Source organism: Pinus tabuliformis, chromosome J (assembly GCF_031772625.1).
Source record: "Pinus tabuliformis cultivar Carrire ecotype Pingquan chromosome J, CPIR1, whole genome shotgun sequence".
In the NCBI taxonomy this organism is placed as follows: domain Eukaryota; kingdom Viridiplantae; phylum Streptophyta; class Pinopsida; order Pinales; family Pinaceae; genus Pinus; species Pinus tabuliformis.
Window position 1 is genome coordinate 1,236,574,076 of NC_142295.1, and position 8,164 is coordinate 1,236,582,239.

The 8,164-nt window shown below is 35.2% G+C and overlaps 1 pseudogene; it reads right to left on the reverse strand.

Annotated features, from left to right (window-relative positions):
* Positions 1–5,488: 5,488 nt before the first annotated feature.
* Positions 5,489–6,055, reverse strand: LOC149231639 (transcription factor MTB1 pseudogene; annotated as a pseudogene).
* Positions 6,056–8,164: the final 2,109 nt, after the last annotated feature.

Consider the following 8,164-nt stretch of genomic DNA (forward strand, 5'->3'; position numbering starts at 1 on the left):
GTTTTACTTTCCCACCAGATTAAAGTTGTTCCCCCCATTCTAAGTGTAGCTAACTAAATTTTAGTTTTATCTCTAGAAATGTTCTGAATTCTACAATACACTTCTAACTGCTTTGTCCAGTTATCTAACTTTTCAGGATTCATTTCGCCATCATAAATAGGTAACTCAAATTTAACATCAAGTTTCAAAAGAGATGTTTTCTTAGGTTTCTTTTCCATTTCAGATTCTGCACGGGAAGAAGAAGAAGAAGAAGAAGAAGAAGAAGAAGAAGATGGAGATGATGGAGGTGAAGGTGGTTTATCAATCTTCCCTTTACCTTTGTCCTTCTTCAATGTCTTTGAATAAGAAGCATCTCTCGCCTTCTTGTCTTCATACAATTCTCCCAACATCTACTTCATAGTTAAGAACACCTGCTGAAATTATTCTTTACTCATCTTAGTTTCAGTGCTTTCACCTGCATCAGGTCCTGACATGGTCGATTTCTGAACGACTCGTCGCTTTCCAATCTCTGGATCGACTTGCTCAAGGATTGCTTCTCGTCATTGAGACTTTGACCTGGTAAAAATTCAATGGCACATTCTACGAACAAAACCTACTTTGATACCAAATTATATGATCTGAAATGATCATAAACTAAATACTAATGTAGAATTGATTAACCATTAATGATTTGAATGTTAGCTGAAGCACGCAAATCGAGGAAAAACTGCTTGAATAGAACACTTTACGACAACTGATTAAACATAAAAGCGATGCATAACATGAGTGAAAATAGGAAAAACACAGTGATATCAGACAACAAATTGATGACGAAGTCTGTCCCTCACGAACTACATCTCCGAGTCCTCTTTCAAGATGGGCAACTGTTTTTATTAGGAATGAGAAGAAGGTGTTGATTACACGGAGAAAATACCAGACTGAATGTGCATGCAGGCACTTATGATCACCTTCATTAGGTAGCACTCTGAACCAGCTTTGCAATTCTACTTACGGTTTCCAAATCCGACCCCGGATGCTCCTGAAACACTGAAAACAAAATCACCTATGTCCTCCAAAATTTGCATACAAAATTCAAAAACCGCTCTCCTATCTTGCAATGGACAAATACTCCTCTTAAAGGCCTGTGGATACATTCAAACCACCTTGGATGAATTTAGGATGAATGAAGTTGCAATCTGGACGTTTGGCAGGCTTGGTCTAGTTGGCAATTGACACCTAAGGTAGGGTTTCATGGTGGAGGAATTAGTTGGCACCACAAAATGCAACAAAAACCCACTTTTAGACTATAGGTTAGCCCAGAAGTGTTAGTAGTTCCCTAACTGGGTGGAGGTCGTAACCATTTCCATGTGACCACACGCTGGTCGATTGCCTGACGGCCATCTAGTGGCCTCCCCCGGCAGTTCTGGCTAACGACACGACTCTAACTGTTGCATGTGACAACCTCACTTCTGGTAATTGCGAAGAACGTTCCACACAGTCAGGCTAAAGGCTACCATGATAGCTTACCATTCACATGTCTACGGTTATGGCCTGATGTTAGCTCTGATTGTTTACAACCAGCGGCTTGACCACATCTGTTCGCATGTTGTTATCTACCCCTGTGTTCTTCGTCGTGGTTAGACTCCACTGTGGTCAAGGGCTAACCTCTGGTCACATGACCATGCGGTCCCGTTGCAGTTAGATGTGATAGTTAGGCCTGTTTTGTTTATTTGTAATGTTTAATATGTTTAAATTATGTCGAGGGTTGGTATAGCACAATCTTAGGGTTTTAGGTTTAGTTTTTTTTAATACATATTGCAATGTATTATGGTTAGAACTTAGCTTTTGTAATGGATTTGATACAATAGGTTTATCATAGGATTTAGGTTTTAGATTAGGGTTTAGGTTTTGTATTTGTTTTGAACCATGTAGATTTTTAGGGCTAGGACTTACATAAAAAAACCTTTTACATCAATTTTTCACAAAGTGACATTCGTCACATGATGACAATAAACCCATGTATATTGTTGAAAAACAACAATATTGATCCTCTGCCATGATGAAACCTATGTCAACACTAATTCTGCAAAGATAAATGACAAAACAAATGTCGTCGACCATATCCTGGGGAATTGTCGATGAACTCATATCGACAACCAGATGCAAACCCATATCAACTATACACCATGGAAACCTATTACCTAAACAACATGATCCAACACTATTGAATTATTGACGCTGAACTGAAGTGACAATGACACTGAACATTGATGGCAACACTTGAACACCTGTGCAATATAATAAACGGATCCTCCTAGATCATTCCTCTCCACCTAAAAGCTTTTGGACCACAAAAGTTTGACTATACAAATAGTCGATGATGGAAGAACTCCCTCTCTTTCCACCTTGAACTAACAATGTACCAATACATTTGATCAATCACCTGCAAGTGATGACCCTGATGATGCTGACCATGGTAATTTTTGATTCGGTGACCTGTTTCTTCCATTCGTAGTATGAAAAACTTGCGACGATGGGCAAACAACTTGTTATCAACATGGCAATTGAATTCTTTCCATGAAGAATCATGAGTTAGTGATTCAAAAACATCTTTGAAAATAGTATTTGTAGAATTTTTTTCAATACATCTGATGGGTATTAACAATCTACTTTCCCGAATAACTGAAATATTCAAAGAATCCTTTGGTTTTGACTTCATATCAATTACTTGACTTGATTTACTTTCCTATTGATTGATTACTAAGTGAACTTGTGGCACTGAGCTCATCCAACTGTGATGTAAAGACTGTTGCAGCTTAATTTGGCTTTGAAAGTACCTAAGTAATTTTTGATTTACTTGAATCACTATTTCTTCATCTATTAACTAATATCTCCATTGATTAACACTTTTACTAATTGCATCAGTTTTCAAATCATCTTAAGTAAACTTTAGATCTACTTCCGGAAATGCTTTGTCATGAAAACTTATAGACTTCCTCTCCACTTGAAAAGAGGCTTCATTACTTTTTAAAGCATGAAATGATGATGTAATACCAAGGAACTGTAACACTAACCTTCCCCAGCACTAACCTACAGCCCTGAAACTGAAAATAAACATACCATCGGAAACAAGTCTCTGATTAGGCTCACATGTACCATTCCTTGCAATACACTGTTAATGATGATAGTTTCTAGAATTTAGTTGAATGAATGAGTTGAGAGTCATTTTATTTTTAAGAAGATTTTCATAGGACATTAAATGTATCTCATGTTGCTTATCCTGTTTATGAATAAGATTTCGTGGAAAATAATTAACCACCTTGACCAATTGATCTATAAACTGAATCTCGCATTCCGACTATGTTGTTCCTTAATAAACATGAGTACATATTTACTTGAACTTATTAACTACTTGATTTGTGACAATTAAATCCAAGTTTTATTTGACTTTATGTACCCTAACAATAAATTCAACCCCTTCTTTCTTTAGGTGATATTTATGTGCTCTTCTGTAAACACTGCATCTCTATCATAAAGATAAGGACTTCCTAAGACAACTCCACATATGTCTACTGAGACCACATCTAACTCCACTTCATGAAATTACTTAGACGTAATTGCAAATTTTAACCGACACTGCTTTGTGACATGTATCTGAGTTGATTTATTAATCCAATCTAATGGGTATGGTCTTGGATGATTTTGTGTCTCCAATCCCAATTGATTAACTATATGTTCAGATATTAAATTTGCTTGTGATCCAATGTCAAACATTATGTAAATCTTTGTATGCTTAGAAGTTATCCCTATCTGGAAGAGTTCAACTCTTTTATCCTCATGTGAGGGATTTCTGTTTGAAGAAGATGCAATAGTATTCAAACTTGAACCTATATTAGAGAAAACTTCCATACCATTGTTGAATCCATAGAAGGGAAAAGCACTAGTGTGCATGCCATATTTCTTTTAAGCAATCCATCATCTTAGTGATAAAAGAGGAATCCACCATTGGATTATCTTCATACTTCTTTGAGAGAGAGGAGAAACTTGCAAAGAGATTGAGAAAAAGAAACCCCCTTGCTGAGGATTTGTGAGCACCATATCTCAAAAGAATTCTCTTCAAGTGTCTAAGATTCATCTATTGTATTCAACCTCTATATTAGCAGTCAATAAAGGGAGAATTTCGATTATTTTGTTGACTTGTTTGCTCCATTGAGAATTGTTTGTGTATTTACCTCTTTGTTTAGTTTATGCTTATGTCTACATTATTTACAATATTTATAATGTTTTGTTTATTTAAGTATGTCCACTAACAACGATATCGTTCCTATGATCCTTTGCAAGGAACAATCAACTGCTAAGGAGGTGTCTTTTGGTACAACATTACCACAAAAAATACTACCACGAGGGGCATGTTAGTTCCCTATAATACTAGTGTTGCCCCCTTATTGTTATTGTTGTGCCCATGTGGCCCCCATATTGTTATCGTGGTTCTCCATAGAAGCCCACTATTTTTATTGTTGCGGCCTTACATTTTTATTGTAATGTAGGTTATGATTATATTGTGACCACTTAGAGTGCTATATATACAAAGGAGGTCTTGTCATTTGTATCATCCAAGAATTGTTTATTTATGTAATTTAAAGGAGGTTTCCCCTCAAAGAGGATAATTTTTAAGTCATTGATCTATCAATTTGTGAGATGGTTGCATAACATACCATCCCCTATTCTATAAAGGTGAGAATACACAAATGAATCTAGCATATATACAGAGAGAAGCTACCTAATCCATTAAGAAAAATATGCTACAATGGAAACTTTTCTTCTACCAATTCTGCATGACACAACATCTTGTAACTCTCGGGGATGTTGAGAAGTAACAGAAAGAAGCCAAGATATGATAAAAAAATCATTTTTTTGGACAAGAATGGTGCAGAGTAGAGACTAGAATTTAGTCAAGTTAGCAATGCTGGAGTTTGTAACTGGAATGTTGAAATTGAAAAAAAATCCCACACATTGGCCAAAATAAAAAACTTGTAAGAATTACATAAAGTATATAATTTAGAAGACAAAAAAGGAGATAAAATAGAAATGTTACATATACCTTGCAATTTGATAACCAATCAAACTACACAATTGTGACCATATTTAAGAATATTTTAGCACTCAAATCAAATAATTGAAAGAACCCTGTCCAAGTTACCTATGCATTTAATTGGGCTATCACTTCACAAAGAACATGCATACACTCCCTAGAGGCATGTGGGGAAAGTATTTATGCCATTTAATTGGCACTTTCACACTTATCCATTTAGAAATGATGTCAATAACTCTTTCATCCTATCAAATTAATCCAATTCCACCCACAGTAGCAGTATTTGAGAGTACTATATCTTCAAGCTTGCTTCCATGAATCTGCAATCTACTTATCCCCTTTGGTTCTTTTCCTAACTAGATTATGTCCTTGTTTAACCAAAGAAAAATCTTGTTGATCATCTTCTTCAATGAGAAATTAACAAAAAAATCCAGGAACTAATTTTTCTTTAGTCAGTTCTTGTGCACCATTGAGCTTGACTACAAATGTATGAAGAATCATCTCTTTAGCAGTAGATATATCTTCCTGTTGTACATCCAACAGAATTTCTTGCAAAGAAATCATCACTCTTTCAACTGGATGACACTCCTGTGGACAGGTTACTCTAATCACAACATCTCCATTCAGTGGACAGGTTACTCTAATCACAACATCTCCATTCACTATTTAAACATCAACTTTAGGGATGGAATTGATGTTTATAACAATTCGCATATTTCGAGGAGCTGAAAATGATGCATGGGAGGTTTTTTCTTGTATCTCCTCCTCCTTTTCCCTATCCTTGAGTTTCTTCTAGAGCTCTTGGACATATGCAATAGCATCCCCTAGTAAGGAAGATTTATCCATTTTGGAGATTTTGGGCACAACACCTCTTAGCGCATAAAAATATTGGTTGAGCTTCTCCCGTCTTTGACGCTCCACTTCAACATGATTTAGAGGATCCTCTCTTCTGTCGACAACTTTTCTCCCTTTTTTTTCTTTCATTTCTCTATTATATCTCCGATTCCTAGAGCACAAGGACTAGTACTAGCATGGTGTCCTATGTTAGTGTTTGCTTTGGCTAACATAAGCCTTATCAAATCACTTGAAATGGATCTTGTACCACCTGTATCCTTTTCTGGCCTCTTGATTAGTGTTATAAAAGACCATCTAAGTTCCACGACGAGTTTCCATTGATGCAGGTTTTTTTCCGTAGGAAAAAACGGAAAAAAATTCGAGACATATTAGAGCTTTCTCTTCATAGTTAGACAACCACTCAATTAACTAGACATTATACACTACTCCTACTGCATAAATTGATGCACCTAAACATTGGCTTCCACTTTCTCAAACAAAGGTCTCCAAAAAGAACCCAATCAGAGACCAACGAAAATGTATTTACACTATAGTGTACTGACATTTTCTAGTAATGGAAAAAGATTTGCGTGTGATAAATACTGTGAAGAATAAATATTTGAGGTAAACATGGAATATGAAAAATTCAGTATCCACAAATAAATTATCTGATCTCCAAAAACATGCAACAGAAAAATTTCTTAATTCTTCTACAACAAAGACTAGTTGCTCAGAATGCATACGAAAAATGCATCTTCCTTCTTCGTAGCTATTGCCAAAACCAGCTTGTGCAATGACATATGCACTAAAATTCTCAGACTCTTCATAAATGTAAATCTAATTCATGCCTACTTCAATGGAACATTTCCATTTACTTAGCATATTCGTGGCACTCCAAGCAATCACAGGAATCAATGCATGTTGTGTACACACACAATCATACCAAAATTGAAACATAGAGGATTATATACATTTTAAAAGTTTAAGAAGAATTGTATATCTTCCGATAATAATTAAGAAGAACTAATTTAAATATATTATTCTCAAGTTCTCTCTGAAGAAATGTTATTTGAATATATTACTCTCAAATTCTGTGGGGAAAACACGAGATTTATGATTCTTCTGTGTTGCGTCCACTTCTCATCTTTCAAATTTGGGAGCCCATCGCCTTCCAATTTCTTCACAATAGGATGCGGCTCTGTTTTTTCATAATCATCATGCTTTAATTAAAATATATCCTTGATTAGCTCAGGCTCTACAATAGTTAGTCTTGCAGTAGGGCCAAACCAGACGAGAGGAGTGCTACCTTTCTAAAAAAATCAATAAGGGTCTAGTCAAGATGACCCTTCCAACCATAATTTCAAACTTTGAAAATATAATAAAATAAAAAATATATTGAACATCAGTACTTCATCGTAGGACTTCCTCCATTGATGGTAGAATGGCATAACTCCAAAATATCATAAGAAAATCGCTTAGTCTCAAAACTCGCTTGATGCTTCATTTTCACCATCTTTGTGGCTTTTCCTATGACCTGTGATTCAAAATTATTCTGTATTTTCAGAGGCTTCCACCATACAAATATTATAACTTCTTTGATTAAACCTCGAGTTATTTTGACAACATTAGGAAGGAATTAATCATGACTCTAGACTGGTTACAGAAAATCAATATTGGATCATTCTCATTCACGCTTGCTTCAATGAAACATTCCCATTTCTTTAGCATATTCGTGGCACTCCAAGAAATCACAGGAATCAGTGCCTATTGTGTACACAGGCAACCATAACAAAATTGAAATATAGAGGATTATATGAATTTTAAAAGTTTAAGAAGAAATATATATCTTCAGATCATAATTAAGAAAAACTAATTTAAATATATTATTCTCAATTTCTCTCTGAACAAAGGTTATTTGAATATATTACACTCAAATTCTATGGGGAAAACGCGAGATTTATTATCCTTCTTTGTTGCTTCCACTTCTCACCTTTCAAATTTGGGAGTCCATCGCCTTCCAATTTCTTCATAATATGATGAGGATTTGTATTTGTTTTTTTATAATAATCACGCTTGAATGAAAATATCTCCTTGATTAGCTCAAACTCTACAATAGTTAGTCTTGCCATGAAGTGATTTAACATAATACTCTGCCACGATCTACTCTACACTAGATTCAACCAGATTTGAAAAATCATCCATTTTGGATTTTTCACCACAACTTATGCAGTCATAATTTTATGGAAAAACATGATAGTA